The following is an 18,912-nucleotide window of genomic DNA, read 5'->3' on the forward strand; positions in this document are numbered from 1 at the left end:
TCCTTTGAAAAATTACAATATGTCCATATGTCTATTGATACATATTCTTCTCTAATTTTTGCTTCTGCCCATTCAGGGGAAACGGTTAAGGATGTAAAGAATCATTGCCTTCATGCTTTTGATTACATGGGCGTGCCAAAATGCATAAAAACTGATAATGGTCCCGCCTACAGCAGTACGGTATCTTCAAAATTCTGCCAAGACTTTTCTATCATTAATAAGACTGGTATTCCTTATAATCCTCAAGGACAGGCTATAGTAGAATACTGCCATCTTACCATAAAAACATATATTTCTAAAGTAAAAAGGGGGGAGCTAGGGGGCTCATCTCTCTTCTCCACATTCTATTCTTTCCCTTGTTTTATATATTTTAAATTTTTTTATTGGTGGATTCTGCTGGAGTATCCGCTGCAGATAAGCACTGGAGGGCTCCTGTTGGAAATCATCCTCTGGTGCGATGGAAGGATCTTTCTACTGGCACTTGGAGGGGACCCGATACGGTGTTGGTGTGGGCCCGGGGATCTGTTTGTGTCTTTCCGCAGGACAATGAGGTTCCTTTTTGGGTTCCTGAGCACTGTGTGAGCCCTGTGGCTGCTGCTGAATCCCAGCATGGCAGAGACCTATTGGGCCTTCGTAAAAAACTCTCCCCTTCCGATGCCAATGGGGATTGAGAGCCCAATATGGCCAGCCTTGGCAAACATTATTGTAAGCCTAGGAACTGTAGCCATATGGTTGGATTCTTCAGAAGGTAATGTATGATAACCTTTTTTCAAAAATGTTGAGAATGTGTCACACCTTGGAGATTAAGGATAACCATGAAGGTCACTGACCTCTACTTGTTAACAGTAGCATGCCAGCTAAGCCTTTTCACATTTTGCAACCCACTTCAAGCTGATATAGTACCCTACTTTTCAGGAGTGGCTCTGTGCAACACCTATTGGCCTCCTGAAATTCATCTAGCCTCTTTTGAAGATACCTTAAAATTTGTGAGCCTGAATGTAGCCATTAATGAGACCATTAGTTCTGCTCCTTGTTTGCTGTTTTTGTTTTTTGTTTTCTTTATGGTTCTTAGTTGTTCTTTTGCAGACCTGCCAGCCTAAGTAGTGCTGGGATCAAGAAAAATGGGCCTTGGTGGTTCGTGTTCCTGGAGCTGCGTCCATGCCAGTGGACCATGGCAGTTAGACACAGATGATGCTCACACGCTCCAGAAGAGACTCTGACATCGCTGTTGCCATTGTTGCTGTTATAGTGGTGGTGGCCACTGCTTCTACTGTTTCTGGGATGGCTATTTCATAATTGGGTTCTACAGCTAGCACAATGGAGACCCTGGCAGCAAAAGTAACTACCACAGTTAGTTAATCTTTTATTTTATTGAGCATAATAAATTTAATTCTACATTTATACATTTTAATTGGCTTTGAAAGTTGTTAAAATTATTAAAACTCGAGTTCCATTTGCTTATGGGATACCACCATACAAGGACTCCAATTTGCAGTAAGGCTCGTTTAAGAAGGGAATGGCTCAATCACCTTTAGCCTCCTGGCTATGGGTGGGTTAGGACTACTGTTGGTCTTTTCTGGGTCACACAGATTGCAAGCCCAGCGCCACTTTGAGATCTTTGGCAACAGTTTACTCTACAGCTCACGTGGTTGAGCCTGTATGATAATGAGTATTCAGAGACGGGTAATACTTGGGGGTGCTCACCAACCTAAGACAGAGCACTTGCGGGGCCTGGGCAGGTGTCTCCATGACGGGTAAGGTGACCTGCTGACGTCCCACGCAACCTAAGTCAGAAGCTCATTTTTTAGTAAAAAGGGGGGACCTGTAGGGCCCTGGTCTCCTCCCATATTGAGTAAAGCCATTGCCTGCTTGCCAACCTTGACCAGGTGTCCTCCCTATGCTAATTCCCTGCCGGTATCCACCCTCCTGAATGCTTTAGGGAAGTTCCTTGTTTGTGTATCCTGCATATTGGGCGTTAACAGCTTAGATGCAAGAATGTAGAACATTCAGTAGCAAACTTCTGCCCTCCAGGGATCCAACATTGTGCTGTAAGCCTGTATTTAAGGTTTCCTCCCTCTTTCAATAAATGGCATTTGGCTGGCATTTGGCTTTCAGCCATGGTGAATGACTCGCTGTCTCTTGTCTCTATTTTTTAATCTGCAGCCCCTCGCTCAGACATGGTGAATGGGTGACAGTAACGCGGGCGTTACTGTTACAAAAAACCATAATTCTTCCAGGTGGGTAAGATGACTTTGGGTAACAACTATTCAGAAAAGAACAACACTTCTGTGCTTAAAATAATTTTGGCAATATGTGATATTTTTGCTGTATAAATCTGTCTAAGCAGCCAGACTTGCAGTCTCTGGCCCTGGGTCAGGGAGTTGAAAGAGATTTAAGGATGACAGAGTATGTGAAACACATAAGCTGATGTGCATATGAGTTAGTAAAATCTTCTGTTCAATGCGGACTCTTTGTGTGTTTGCCTGAGTCAGCCAGCATCTTTAGGAAACAGCTCTTCCTTCATCTCTAAGAAGTAGAGTGATTTTTATATAGTGGCATATCATTTCTATAACAATATTACTAAACATGTGAGAAACAGGAAAAAAAACCCAGAAGCATGAAGGGCAAAGGGAAATGATGTAGGGTCAGAGAGATGGTAATGTGTCTGTTGGGCTTAAGTCTTTGTTTTCCTGTGTGAATGAATAGCTAGAAGGTAGCCTGGACTTCATGTGCTGACCTGTGCTCTCTGCACTTCAGTAATGTCCCTTCTTTGTCCACAGGGACCTTTAGCTTTAAAGTTTGTGGGCTACATTCTCTGCCATCCTGTCCTCATCAGGTCACACACCTAGGAGAGTAGATAAGACGCTCCCACAGCCAGCCTAGCCATGGTTGAGGGCTGCCAAACTCCAAAGATACTTCAGTTGGTGATGTCTGCTTCTAGCCACTGAGAGTGGGCTACCTTTCCCTATGCCCTTCATTTTCTGCTCCTCAACTCTGGCCACCTGAATTTTTGCATGTCAGTGTCTGATCCTTGTAGCTAGAGTTTTCCTGCCTGGCCCACAGTCAGGACAAATCTCTCTCACCCACCAGTCCCACAGCCACTCAGACCCAACCAAGTAAACACAGAGACTTATGTTGTTTACAAACTGTACTGCCGTGGCAGGCTTCTTGCTAACTGTTCTTATATCTTAAATTAATCCATTTCTATTCATCTATAAGTTGTCACGTAGCTTGTGGCTTACCGGTATCTTAACATGTTGCTTCTCATTACAGCAGCTGGCAGCGCCTCTCTGACTCAGCCTTCCTGTTCCCAGAATTCTCTTCTCTGCTTGTATCATCTGTACTTCCTGCCTGGCTACTGGCCAATCAGCATTTTATTTATACAGAGCGATATCTGTGGTGGTATTTTACTTGTACTGAAATGTGATTTTAATTGTATGTTAATAAATAAAGTTGCCTGAGGGTCAGAGTTATAGAGCCATAGCAAGTGCGTGGCGGTGGTGGCACACGCCTTTAAGGACCTGGAGGGCGGTACATACAGGCAATGACAAGGCAGTCACGTGTTTAGTTTACAACCAATGAGAAGGCAGAACATCTAGACTATTTAAAGACATACACACAGGAAGTAGGCCTCTTTTTCGGAGAGCTCTCTTGGCTGAAGCAGGATAACTGAAGCAGGAAGGGTAAGGCTCTTAGTTCTGACCTCTTGGCTTTCTTCTCTGAATCGGCTCTGTGTTTCTTATTTAATAAGATGGTTGGTTACATCTATCTACATTTGGCGCCCAACATGACAAGAATCCATTAAAACCGCTTAACTTGGCTTGGTGGCAGGTCCGGGTTCCCGCCAGGGCGGGCCGGCAGGTCTGGTTTCCCGCCAGGGCGACCGGCTCCCTAGCCCGGGCCCAGGTCGGCTTGGCCTCAGGCCGGACTAACCTCGAGCTACTTGCTTAAAGCCAGTGCTACAAACAACTCAGGCCTGCCCTGCCGAACAGGGCCCCTGCCTGTAAAACCAACGCATGTGGTTGGAGCTTAAGGTAGCCAGAGCCAAGGCTTGACTAGGCTCAAGCGGGAACATGTGGCTGGATTCAAGCTCTTAGGCAGAACTTGTGGCTACGCTTGCTTGCTCTCTCTCTCTCTCTCTCTCTCTCTCTCTCTCTCTCTCTCTCTCTGGACTCACACCTCGGACACTAGGTGGCTGTTTGAAATTCCCTCGGATTGGTACTGTTCTACAAGGACTTGGTAAGTCACTTAACATATCAGATATTTTAAAGGAAACTATTTAAAAGAAAAAAAATTTTTTTCCACATTAAAAAAAAAATGGGTTTTCTGTGTACATTGGAAGAAAATTTGTTTGCAATTTTAGACAGTCTGACAATGGAACAGCTATATGAGAAGATTACTGTTGATCGAATTATGCATTTTATTACTATGTTTATCCTCATTTTACTATTTAAAAAGATAGTCAATTTAAGTGCCAGGATGACAGCTTTAGAAAAACCTATTAAACCTGTAAAAACTCAGACAGAAGAAACTAACAGTGAAGCTGCTTCAAGATTGGATCATAGGGTTACAGAAAGAAAGCCTGTTTTCACACCGTCACCCTTAGTTTGTCCAGTAACCATACAGCAGTCGCCTGATCAAATGACTACACAAAATATTTGGGCTCCAATTGAAATGATAGATTTACGAAGGTTTAAGGAGGCAATAGTATCTTATGGTATGCATTCCCCATATGTAAAGCAAATGTTAAACTCTTGGTCAACATATAATAGGATTGTACCACAGGACTGGCGGGAGCTGGCACAAGCTGTTCTTGAACCCAGTCAAAGGCTTCAGTGGCTAACTTGGTTCAAGGACGAAGCTAAAAACATAGAAAAGCAGTGGAGGGATAAAGGAATACAAGTCTGCCAGGATCAGCTTATTGGAGAAGGTCAATATGCTTCAGCACAAACACAATGTTTATATGATGTCCAAACCCTAATTTTATGTCGAACAGCAGCCTTGAATGCATGGGACAGAGTTGAGGAACCAGGAAAAAAAACTGAGTCATTTACAAAGGTTGTACAAGACCCAAAAGAATCTTTCACAGATTTTTTACAAAGACTGGCTTCAGCAGTAAAGAGAAGGGTCCCGGATTCAGAAGCTAGTAAGATAATAATTGAATCTTTGGCCTTTGAGAATGCGAATGCAGCATGCAAAACAATAATCAGGCCGTTAAAGGCAAGATCTGCACCTTTGGAAGATTGGATTAGAGATACGGTTAATGTTGAAGCTCATGAGCATGATGATACGTGGGTAGGAGAAGCAATTTCAAAAGGTTTGAGGAATGTTAGATGTTTTGGATGTGGAAAGCAAGGACATTTGAAAAGGGACTGTAAACAGGTCATTCCTAGAAACAATGTTTCTTCAAGGAACAATGGCAACAGAAAGCCCCTTCCTTCTGGAGTATGCAGAAGGTGTGGTAAGGGAAAACACTGGACCAACGAATGTAGATCAACAAGGGACAGACAGGGTAATCCTTTGCCTCAGTCTTTGGGAAACTCCCAGAGGGGCCTCATGCAGGCCCCAATAGCAAATCCAGTTCAAACCTTTCCTGCAGTCGTAGAGGAAACCCCTACCCAGAGCAATTAAATAACCAAATGCCTATTGGAATAAGTCATGCTGGTCAGGATGATGAAACAGAGAGAATAGAAAATTCAGGAGCAAATATAAAGAAAATTTTTTGGCAAACTTTTATTAATGAACAAAGACCAAAATTATCGATAAAAATAAATGGTGTTTTGTTGTCTGGTCTGGTAGACACAGGTGCGGACATTACCATAATTGCACCAGAATTTTGGCATCCAACTTGGCCTCTTCAGGAGGTAAATGTTCAACTGTTAGGAATTGGGACATTATATCAGGTGAAACAGAGTGCAAGATGGCTCGAGTATATAGGTCCAGAAGGACAGAGAGGAAAATTGAAACCATATGTAGCTAACATAGCTATGAACTTGTGGGGTCGAGACTTGTTGCAACAATGGAATACTCAGATTAACAGCCCTCCAATCTCAGAAACAAATCATAAATTAGCACATGTTTCTGAGAGAAATATTAGAAGGCATTATTCTGAGTGGTCACCAGCCATCCATATTATACAAGAACAGGGCACAACAACTGATGATCTTCCAAAGACACCAACAGCTCTACCTTTAAAATGGTTAACAGACAAGCCTGTATGGGTCCAGCAATGGCCTTTAACAACAGAGAAACTCCAGGCTTTAGAAGAGCTGGTAGAAGAACAGTTAAATGCTCAGCATATTGAGGAATCAACCAGCCCTTGGAATTCTCCTGTATTTGTTATTAAAAAGAAATCTGGTAAATGGAGAATGGTAACAGACCTTAGAGCAATTAACAAAGTAATTCAGCCAATGGGCTCTCTACAATCTGGAATTCCTCTGCCTACTCTGTTACCAAAAGGATGGCCTCTCATAGTTATTGATTTAAAAGACTGTTTCTTTTCAATACCGTTACAAGAAAAAGACAGAGAAAGATTTGCTTTCACAGTGCCTACTTATAATAATTCTCAACCGGTTAAAAGATTTCAATGAAGGGTCCTCCCACAGGGAATGTTGAATAGCCCAACTCTGTGCCAATATTTTGTACAACAGCCATTGGAAGTGATACGTAAAAAATTTCCTAAATCTATAATTTATCATTATATGGATGATATTTTACTAGCTGACTCAAATGCAGATACTTTAGAAAGAATGTTTGAAGATGTAAAGAAAATTTTGCCTTGCTGGGGATTACAAATTGCTCCTGAAAAGATACAAAGAGGAGATTCTATTAATTATTTAGGATATAAAATAGAGCTACAAAAAATTAGACCCCAAAAGGTGCAAATTAGGAGAGATAGACTACAGACTCTTAATGACTTTCAAAGATTATTTGGAAATATTTCTCATCTACGAACTATTGTTGGGGTAAAAAATGATGAACTGCATAATTTGTTCAAAACCTTAGAAGGTGACAAGGACTTAAATAGTCCAAGAGAATTATCACCTGAAGCTGAGAAAGAATTGGCCTTGGTAGAAAAGAAAGTACATGAAGGGCACGTGGATCGTATTGATCCAAAGCTGGATTGCATTTTGGTTATTTTACCTTCTAGGCATTCTCCTACAGGAATATTAATGCAGAGGGAAGATATTATATTAGAATGGATATTTTTACCAAATAAACCAAACAAAAAATTAAAAACTTATGTGGAAAAAATCTCTGACTTGATTTGGAAAGGAAAATTGAGACTTCGTCAATTAGCAGGAATAGACCCAGCAGAAATTGTCGTACCTTTAACTAAGGAGGACATTGAAAAATTATGGACAGAAAGTGAACCTTGGCAAAGAGCTTGCAGTAATTTTTTGGGAGAAATTAACAGCAAATATCCCAAAAGCGATAGAATTGATCTTATAAAGAGAGCTGATTGGATCTTGCCTCGAATTGTACGGGTAAAGCCCATATCTGGAGTTCGTACATTTTATACAGATGCCAACAAACAAGGAAAGGCAGGTTACAAATCAGAAAATTTAAGTAAAGTGGTTCAAAGTCCTTATAATTCAGTTCAAAAATCAGAATTATATGCTATTCTGTTGGTATTAATGGATTTTTCAGAACCTCTCAACATAGTAACTGACTCTCAGTATGCTGAAAGAGTAGTATTACATATTGAGACTGCAGAATTTATCCCTGATGCTTCAGAATTAACTTCATTATTTATTCAATTACAAGATACAATCAGGAAAAGGAGTCATCCTTTATATATAACTCACATTCGATCCCATACTGGTCTGCCAGGCCCTCTAGCACAAGGCAATGATGAGATTGATAAGTTATTAATAGGAAATGTGCTGGAGGCCTCAGAATGTCATAAAAAACATCATGTCAATAGTAAAGGTTTAAAAAAGGATTTTTCCATAACCTGGCAACAAGCCAAAGAAATAGTAAAGAAATGTCCTACTTGTTCCTTCTACAATCAAACGCCATTACCAGCAGGATGTAACCCAAAGGGTACTCAAAGGAATAAAATCTGGCAGATGGATGTGTTTCACTTTGCAGAATTTGGAAAACTGAAATATGTACACCACACTATCGATACTTATTCAGGATTTCAGTGGGCAACTGCTTTGAGTTCTGAAAAAGCTGATTCTATAATCACTCATTTGCTAGAAGTTATGGACATCATGGGTATACCTGCACAAATCAAAACTGATAATGCTCCGTCATATGTCTCTGTTAAAATGAAACAGTTTTTTGCTTATTACAATATAAAGCATATTACAGGCATACCACATAATCGTACAGGTCAAGCAGTTATAGAAAGATCAAACAGAACTCTAAAGGATATGCTAAATAAACAGAAAGGGGCAACAAAAACCCCCAGAAATAGACTGCATAATGCTCTATTAACTTTGAATTTTCTTAATGCCAATGAGAAAGGAACAACAGCTGCAGAGAGACATTGGATAATAGAAAAAACTGCAGAATTAAATCAGCCTATATATTTTAAGGATGTGCTGACCTCAGAATGGAAACCAGGGTATGTGTTACATTGGGGACGAGGTTTTGCTTTTGTTTCTACAGGAGAAGATAAGTTGTGGGTACCATCAAAATTAATAAAGGTTCGATTTGAACAAGAGAAACCTCTTAATTAGAGGAGGTGATAGCTCATCAACCAACATGAACATCCAATTTAAACTAACTTATACCAGTAACACATGTCTTTTCATTTAATCAGATAATAACTTGCCAAAAAGGAACATCCCCAAAATTAGTCTTGGGGAAAGGTTTTTGTTTTTGTCTTTTAGGAGAATGAAGGTTAAGGAATCTGAAGAACACTGGACAAATAAGACAACTGAAGAAAAGGGACAAATCATCTATCCCAGGAAGCAGAGTGAAATGGCGTATGGGTACATATTATCTAAAAAATTTTATGTCTTCCTAAATGTTTGTTTCTGCTTTTCTCTAAAGATTTAACACTATTTGTCTTCTAATAGTCCCAGTCCAATTAAAATTTAAAGCTGACTTTGGAGTTGGAGAATGGCTCTCTCCTTCTTTAAACTCAAGCATGTTGTTAAAAGGAAAATGCAAACTCCCTGTATCATGCCAGAATAAAAGAGCCATCTTCTGCTATGAGACAGGAGAAAAGCCAAATTAATTAAGGGACTATTCTATTACTAATCTCAACTCTTTGATTCTATTCTGATTCTTTAAACTTTTCTTAAAGTATAAATTTTATATCAAAACTTACAAGATTAATATATATAGATATATATAGATATATATACATTTTAAACTTCGCTAAGATATGAATGGTCACATAGAGTACTGATTAATTAAAAAAAAAAGGCTTCAATTAGCTGCATATATATGTCTTTGTGTTCGAGTCTCTTATCAGTTTTCTGCAGGAATTCACGGCCAGGCCTAACATCAACTGAAGTCTCCAGGAAGAAGTTGGGGCCCCACAACAACAACAATTCCACGTGGACAATAATAACATCACTAAGCTGACAAACATCATCTACAGATCAGCTTTGAACTACAAGGTGCTCAGAGCAATTTTGAGATGACTAGCTGAGATGATCCAGTCTCAAAGACTACTTGAATAAGGACTTGAGATAAACCCTGAACTTTGGCATTATACACAGAATGGATAATGAAGGATATAGTTACCTTTCCTAGAATTTGACAATTAACCTAAAATTTTTCTTTCAGGATAAAGATAACTTCGCCCATACCCAGCAGGAAGCAATTTGAAGAATACGACGCCCACATTCCCAAAGAGGTGGTGTGGGGTGGGTGGTTTTTTGGTCTTTTTAATGGGTTTTGGGGCTGGGATAATTTTCATTGTTTAGGGGGGTTGGTTACAAGTTGTCAAGGGTTAGGAAAAAGACTAAGCAGATTAGATTTAAGGTTCTTATTTAAAAAAAAAAGAGAGAAAGAAAGAAGAAAAAGACAATTACTAGTTTTAAATACTTTACATTGGATTGGATTGTTTTATATTGTATACAAATTATATATATTGAAATTGATATTGTTAGAAAATGCTATATGTATATTTCTAATTGTACTCATATCGTTCATTTAACAATGCAATTTTCTGATCCTTGAATGTTATTATTACCATTAGGATATAAAGAAATGATAGTTAGTAGTTAGACATTACACTAGAACTTGTAGTCATATTAGATATGTTTTAAAAATTGAGGAGGCCGGGCGGTGGTGGCGCACGCCTTTAATCCCAGCACTTGGGAGGCAGAGCCAGGCGGATCTCTGTGAGTTCAAGGCCAGCCCGGGCTACCAAGTGAGTTCCAGGAAGGCGCAAAGCTACACAGAGAAACCCTGTCTCGAAAAACCAAAAAAAAAAAAAAAAAAAAAAATTGAGGAGATATATTTTAGATAGGTCATCTTCAAACCCTTCAGAGATCTACAGAATATGGCATTTAAAATGTTTTAATAACTTAGAAAATTTTTCTTTTTTGTTATGACTATGAGACATGTTGGCTCCTGGCAGTACCAATCTACTTCAGAGAAAATATGGGCATTGAAGAAACTGCGTATGGAGTTAGCTTTCATTGTGGCAAAAGTTAGCCACTGGACAACAAAGTTGTAGCTGGAGAATTTCTCTCCAGCTCCCGCCACCAAGTCCCAACAGTCCCAGAGCCCACTTATAAAATAAACACACAAACTCTTACATTATTTAAACTGCTTGGCCATTAGCTCAGGCCTGTCACTGTCTAGCTCTTACTCTTATATTTAGCCCATTTCTATTAATCTTTACTTTGCCACATGGCTCATGGCTTACTGGTACCTTACATCTTCCTTCTCCTGGCGGCGGCTCCAGGCCGTCTCCCTCTCAGCCTTCCACTTCCCAGAATTCTTCTCCTTGTCCCGCCTATATTTCCTGCCTAGCCAATGGCCAATCAGTGATTTATTTACTGACCAATCAGCAACACACTTGACATACAGACCATCCCACAGCACTTCCCCTTTTCTTTTCTTAAAAAGGAAGGTTTTAACCTTTACATATCTCCAAAGTCAGCTTGGTATATTTGGGAATTTGGGCGTAGTTTCTCTTACTACTTCCTGCTGGAGGGGGGCGCTGTATCTTATGGGGATACAAAGAAAATTTTAGAATTATGGAATAGTCCATGAGGGTATGTCGTCTGAGCCAGTTGCCTTGAAACCATTCTGGATGTTGGATCATCAGGGCCATGGTGTCATCGGAGACCTTTCAGGGGGTCTTGGCTGGTCAAACCTGATGTATCTTAATCTGGAACAAATCCATAGTCTCTGGCTTTCTGTGGAAACAAAAGCAGAGACTCTTTTCCAAAGCAACATATCCTTATATCCAAATTTTGAAGTCAAGGTACCTTTAAAATATACATTTTGGCATAACTCAACAGCTTTTACAATCAAATGTTTTTCTGCAGTTACAAATATCAAAGAGAACATAATCCAGATTTTCTGTGTGGTAGTCATCTTTACGTGGCTTATTTTTTTATATTAGCTTGAGCCTATTCTTTTTAAACTGTAGCCTTCTAAGCCTGAACCGGCGCAGTGGCTGCTGGCTCCGCCCACTTCAGCTTCCCAACATGGCGGCGGTCCGCTTTCCGCCAGCTCTGGGAGCCATGACTCTCAGAAATAGTGGGTCTACACTTTTACCAAAGTAGCGTGTAGCCCAGAAACCTCTTTTTTTGTTTTGTACTAGCAAAGGCTAAATCCACCACACAGTTTAATGTGCTACTTGCAGAGGCCTGATTCCCGCCATACTGCAGGTCGACCATGCACGCCAGGAACCCGCCATAGTAGCTCAAACCCGAAGGCTGCTGCTAGCTTGAAAGAGACAACTAGGAGCTGTTTTTAGCTCCGTTTTAGAATCTTTTTACTCAGGTTTTAGGTGGAAACTCTTGCCAACACGTTGGGCGCCATTTGTAGCTGGAGAATTTCTCTCCAGCTCCCGCCACCAAGTCCCAACAGTCCCAGAGCCCACTTATAAAATAAACACACAAACTCTTACATTATTTAAACTGCTTGGCCATTAGCTCAGGCCTGTCACTGTCTAGCTCTTACTCTTATATTTAGCCCATTTCTATTAATCTTTACTTTGCCACATGGCTCATGGCTTACTGGTACCTTACATCTTCCTTCTCCTGGCGGCGGCTCCAGGCCGTCTCCCTCTCAGCCTTCCACTTCCCAGAATTCTTCTCCTTGTCCCGCCTATATTTCCTGCCTAGCCAATGGCCAATCAGTGATTTATTTACTGACCAATCAGCAACACACTTGACATACAGACCATCCCACAGCACAAAGTATCCTCGAATCAACTGATGACAAAATGGACAGACAGGACATGAAACAAAGGACTACTGATTCTTGCCTAAACAAGCGTGGTTATGGCTTTATCAAAAGGCATCTTCTGAGGCCAGGACAATATGGCACCATCCCTGAAGTGGCCTTCGCAACTCGGAAAAGGTACAGTGCCCTTTTCTTCGAAGGCAGCTGAACAGGCAGTGGGCCGATGGCTTCTGATGTGCTGTGGAACAGCAGCTGAACAGTTATTCTTGAAGAGTAACTAAGCTCACGCCTCTCAATAGTAGACTGGCATTTGATAGAGAGATGTGGAGAAGAACGGGATGCTGAGATGAAGCCATATGTACACAGCCAAGAAGAATGGAGAGCTGAACTAAAAAACCATCAACATTTTCCAGAATTTAAAATCCTGAATCATGACATGACACTAGTGGAATTCAGGTGTTTCTGGTGCATGGACTGCTCTCACCCAATGTGAGGTTGAACTGTTGACCTTGTGTACATCCTACTTCACAAATGAGTCTGTCAGATATGCTAAGCCTATATAGGCTGAAGATGATGCCCCAGCATTGTGGAGAAACCTCAGGTGACTGTCCAGGCAGTTGGCTGTTTCTGTCAACTCACAAATTTTTTGGAAGTTGCTTGCATGCACTTTCTGTTTTTATTTTTGTTAGCTAATATTATTTCCTTCTTGGGTCTCTGAGGGAGCTGAAGATTAGTTAGTTATAGTTGAAGGTTAGTTAGTTGAAGATTAATTAGGATAGAAAGTGAATTAGATACATTTTGGACTTAACAAAATAGGATAATGAGATTATCATCTCTGAATTTGTCAAATACAAATGGACTAGACATTGTTTAGACATTTATTATTTGTATATATTGTATATAGTTATTGTACTTTTGTATATAGTTTTTCTTTTGTTAGTTATAACCTTTTTCTTTTTTTTTCTCTTTTTATTAAAATAGAAAAGGGGAAATGTGGTGGTATTTTACTTGTACTGAAATGTGATTTTAATTGTATGTTAATAAATAAAGTTGCCTGGGGGTCAGAGTTATAGAGCCATAGCAAGTGCGTGGCGGTGGTGGCGCACGCCTTTAAGGACCTGGAGGGCGGTACATACAGGCAATGACAAGGCAGTCACGTGTTTAGTTTACAACCAATGAGAAGGCAGAACATCTAGACTATTTAAAGACATTCACACAGGAAGTAGGCCTCTTTTTCAGAGAGCTCTCTTGGCTGAAGCAGGATAGCTGAAGCAGGAAGGGTAAGGCTCTTAGTTCTGACCTCTTGGCTTTCTTCTCTGAATCGGCTCTGTGTTTCTTATTTAATAAGATGGTTGGTTACATCTACAGATATCCACAGCAATTCCCCTTTTCTTTTTTTTCAAAAAGGAAGGTTTTAACTTTCACATAGTAAAATTGCATATAACAAGCAAGAATTACAGTTACAATATCTAGTCTATTTATAATCTCTAGTCTATTTGTATTTAGCAAAATTAAAGAAGATATCCTATCTATCCTATATTTGTGAGTCTAAGGTTTCATATCTAACTTATCTTTTATTGTAACTAAAGAAAATTATAACTATTTAGTCTTCAAGTACATAAAACACCTCAAAAGTATATAATATTACCTGAGAAATGGGAGAAGGACACAAGCAACTTTCAGGAGTCTTGCGAGAGTAGACAGAGACAGCTGGCAGCCTGGACAGTCATCCAAAGTTCCTTTGTAAAGTTAGGGCATCTTCAGCTTCAGCCCACAGGCCTAGAGTGTCTCAATCACTTCTCTCTGTGTCTTGTAGAATGTCTGGCAGTTTCCTCTGCAAAGCAGGAACATAAAGGACCATTTTGCCAAGCAAAGTTCAGTGGTTACCTTTCTATGGATCCTGCATGTCCAGTTGATACAATTTTTTAAGCAGTCCAGGCAAGAACAGTTTCTTGCCCAAATGGCTATTTTTGCCAAGAAGAAGCTAAACTCCATATGGAGTGTCTTTGATGCCCATCCTCCTCTCTGAAGTAAATCTGTGCTGCCAAGAGCAGATATGTCTCACTGTCCAGAAAGTCTAAATTTTTAAAGCATTTTAAATGCCATATTCTGTAGGTCTTTGAAGTATTTGAAGATTACCTATCTATCTGAAATATATCTACGTGTACCTAGAAAACTTAATATGACTATAAGTTTGACTACCATAGAAGACTAGTTGTTCCATTAAATTTAAATGAGTTGTATAAACATAATACTTCAAACAAGAGTAAAAATACACATACAGTATAAAAAAATTAAGTTTAAACTTGTATCAATAAACTAAAATCCATAGCAATGTAAAATATTTTAAACAAGTTGCTCTTTAAAAGTAGATTCAATAATCTATCCTTTCATCCTATTGTATCTATATCATATCCCCTTTTCTTACTTAGAAAGAGGTTGCATTTATAATCAAACTGATTTAAATAAAAATATTGTTTTTTCTCTGTCCCACACCAGAGAGCTCTTCTGATATGGGACAAAGTAATCTCTCAATCTTTTTTTTTTAGCAATATGTTTGGGTTTAGAGGAGTGAGCCAATTCCATCTCCAAAGCTAGCTTGTTATATTTGGGAATTTGTGTGTAGCTTCTCTTACTATTCCTGCTGGAGGGGGGTGCTGTATCTAATGAGGACACAAAGAAAATTTTAGGATTATGGAGTAGTGAATGAGGGTGTATTGTCTGAGCCAGTTGCCTTGAAACCATTCCGGGTGTTGGATCATCTGGGCCATGGTGTCATCGGAGACCTTTCAGGGTGTCTTGGTTGGTCAAACCTGATGTATCTTAATCTGGAACAAATTCATAGCCTCTGGCTTTCTGTGGAAACAAAAGCAGAGCCTCCTTTCCAAAGCAACATATCCTTAGATCCAAATTTTGAAGTCAAGGTACCTTTAAAATATACATATTGGCTTAACTCAACAGCTTTTACAATCAAATGTTTTTCTGCAGTTAATATTCCCAAAGGCAACACAATCCAGATTCTCTGTGTAATATTCATCTTTACATGGCTTATTTTTATATTAATTTTACTGTCTCTTTAAAGACTTTATTTTTAAAAACTTTCTATTTCTTTATATAACTGCATATATTCCTTTTTCTCCCTCTTTCAAGCCTACGTACGTTTTTACACACATTGTAAGCTGAGGCTGTCTTATTGTGAACCTCTTGCTTTAAACTGCAGCATTCTAACACTGAAATGGCAATGTGGTTGCTGGCTCTGCCCACCTCAGCTTCCCAATATGGTGGTGTTACATTTACCTCCAGCTCTGGGAGCCATCAGCTCTTAGAAACAGTGGTTCTATGTTTCTATCAAAGCAGTGTGTAGCAAAGAAACTTTTTTACTTTCTCTTTTTTTTAAACTAGCAAAAACTATATCCAACACACAGCATAGTGCACAGCTTGGAGACACCTCCGTGTAACATAGTGTAGGTCAAGCTCGCACACCACAACCTGCCATAGAGTAGCTCAAACCCGCAGGCTGCCGCTAACTTGAGACAACTAGGAAGCTGTTTTTAGCTCCATTTTAGAATCTTTTTTCTCAGGTTTTAGGTGGAAACTCTTGACAACCCGTTGGGTGCCATTTGTAATGGAATGTTTCTCTCCAGCTCCTGCCAAGCCTTGGCAGTCCAACAGCCCACTTATAAAATAAATACACAGATGCTTATATTATTTAAATGATTGCCATGTAGCTCATGGCTTACCGGTATCTTAACATGTTGCTTCTCATCATGGTGGCTGGCAGCGTCTCTCTGACTCAGCCTACCTGTTCCCAGAATTCTCTTCTCTGCTTGTCCCCCTATACTTCCTGCCTGGCTACTGGCCAATCAGCATTTTTTATACAGAGCGATCTTATCCACAGCAGAGCTTCCTCTCCTCCACAACGCCTCTGAGGACTGCCTCTCACCCACATGCAGTGGCTGGTGGAATCTGGCCTCCCTGATGTGACATGTTCCTACTCTCAGACTTTTTCATAGAAAACTAAATGTTTTTATTGTTGAACTTTTAAATACTATTTTTGAATTTATTTGTTTTCATTTCAAACATTTTATATTGAGTTATCCAATAGTAATATTTTATTTTTTCTATTAAAATTACAGGATTTTATCTAGTACAGAAAGTACATGGCCAGACTCTCATTGTTGCTTTCAGGAGCAGACATTTCACTTATCTGTTTCTGAGGAACTTTACTATCAGCCTACTTTTCTGCTTCTCCTTGTATATTTAAAATCAGATTTTGTAGTGGTGTGTGTGTGTGTGTGTGTGTGTGTGTGTGTGTGTGTGTGTGTGTCTGTATCTCTCTCTCTCTCTCTCTCTCTCTCTCTCTCTCTCTCTCTCTCTCTCTCTCTCTCTGTGTGTGTGTGTGAAGTTAGGGCCTAGAGTTGTGGCCTAGCACATGCAAGGTTCAGGGTCAATGCCCAAGATGAAACAAAGTGACAGAAACATAATGAGTTGATTTTTGCTGTATAATTGCTTCCAAACAAACAAACCCAGTCCCAGCTGGTGCCACCTTCCTCTCTTATGTATGGAAATAGTCAGGCAGTATGTGAGGACATATTGCTAACCAGTTCCTGAGAAGCATGGGATAAGAACAGTGTTTTGCAGTATTTTCTGTAAGAAACTAATCTTGTAAAAAACTATTTCACACACATCCATGTTTTTCTGAGTATTTCAAATAAAGATTCAGCCATGTGATGTCTATTACAAGATAAAAAAATAAATATTTATTTATTACATGGATTCTAGAGTGTCTTTTTCTTGGCCTTTCCTTGGCAGGAGGAAGTAAAATCTTAAAAGTTGGTTTATCCATAACACAGATGAGCCTGAAATTGCAGGATATGGACAGGGACATAGAGAAGACAAAGCCAGTTTCAATGACAGCAGCAAGCAACCCTGTGATTGATGGGAACTGGGAGTGAGAGTATTAACTGAAATATCTAATCTTGATTAGGAAGAAAAACCCACAGTAAATACTGCAGGGAGGAGGACATCTGAGGCACCTTCATCCTCTGTGATGTCAGCTGAAGGAGTCTTGAATTTAAGTACGCAAAGCTCCTGGGGAATTTCATGAAGGTTGTGGCCACAGTGTGCTGTCCTCACCAGCATTACTCACAAAGCTGCCTGATTCCATCTCCTGATTATCTTTAGCTTCTTTGTTCCTTGAGGAATGTGGCAAGGGTTTTTCAGAGGGATGCATCTGCTGAGATTCTCCATGCAGTGTGCCACCCTTGGTTACCAGATATGAGTCTCTTCAACAATCAGCTCATATGCTGCTGTCAACAGCTTATATTTTCCAGTCAGAAAGGGGGTTTTCAGTTCTCTGAAAAAGTCTCCAAGTCTGCCATTCTTTACATCAAGCTTGTAAAGCAGATATGAATGAAGCTGAGATTTCTTCCGTGTTTGTTTTCTCTCCCCAAACTGTGGTAACTACATACAACTTCCCTCCTCAACTACAATAACTGGAAGACTACCTTTACCTGATACCATAGCACTGTGACACTGTGACACCTCATGCACATCCGAGACTGAGCAACATCCTAGACTCTTTAGTGTGATTCAGATTCCCTCTCACTGTGGTACCCTCTAAGTCACGCAGACTGACAAGATGGCATTTGTCTCTACTGTTGACTGTCTGCCAGAGGATCACTATGTCACAAAAGACTGTTTCTGAGGCTTGTCCTAAGGGTTTCCGGCTTACCCTTTGAGTGAAACTTTCCCCCACCTCTTCCTAACAAAGAACCATGTGTTTCCAGCTGTTTAGGGTGTGGCTTGTTTTCAGTCTATCGTTTGTCGTGCTCTCCACACTTTTCACTTGTCTTCCCTCTTTCTTTTCTTGGACTGGCATACATCTTGTCATATTCTGATGTTGGTCCTTCACTGGGTCATACAGAAGGAGGTGCTGGTCAACTGCCTTGCTGCGAAATCCCTGGGCTGTGCTTGCTTCACTCCTTCTTCTGTTCATTTATAAGTTCACTCTGTCATCTCACAAGCTGTCATGGAGCAAACATTGTGAGATGACTCTGGCACAGAGCACTTAAGCATATGGTCATAATTGCAAAGTCAAGTCCTCCTATTATCTGCAAAGGACAACACACCCAGGAACCACTCGTGGCCAGAAGACTGAGGCTAGCTTTAACTATCATCTCACTTTCTCTGTTGTGTAGATCTGAATGCATCCTACTCTTGGAAAACCAGAAGCAACTCCTGTCAGGGAAGCAAGTAGGCTGACTACAGATCTTCACCTCTCTTTCTGCTCATCAAGTCCCAATTACCCAGTTTCATCTCCAGCTCTGTAGCAGAATACTTCCTGCAGTCTCCTTTACTTGCTGACCCCATCCTCAGTGGATCAAAAAGATCTTCTCCTCCACCCTTCTTTCCCAATTCACCCCAGTATTGCAGCCTCTAACACCAGCAGGCATTTTCTGCAAGCACAAGAGCTGAGCAGGCCAGGAAAACAGGTAAGCTAACTGAAGACCTTCAGCATTCTCCTTCCCCGAGTCTCATCCCTACCTTTGCAACAGAACACATGATGCAGCCTTCCTT

At 40.3% G+C, this 18,912-nt stretch overlaps 1 long non-coding RNA gene across 1 annotated transcript; it reads right to left on the minus strand.

Annotated features, from left to right (window-relative positions):
- Positions 1–10,726: 10,726 nt before the first annotated feature.
- LOC131904504 (uncharacterized) lies at positions 10,727–12,338 on the minus strand. The gene is made up of 2 exons (XR_009377742.1): positions 12,172–12,338; positions 10,727–11,336 (listed from the first exon to the last, which is right to left on the minus strand). It is a non-coding gene; the product is annotated as an uncharacterized LOC131904504 (long non-coding RNA).
- Between the last annotated feature and the right edge of the window lie 6,574 nt (positions 12,339–18,912).

The sequence above is a fragment of the Peromyscus eremicus genome, chromosome 2 (assembly GCF_949786415.1).
Source record: "Peromyscus eremicus chromosome 2, PerEre_H2_v1, whole genome shotgun sequence".
Lineage (NCBI taxonomy): Eukaryota > Metazoa > Chordata > Mammalia > Rodentia > Cricetidae > Peromyscus > Peromyscus eremicus.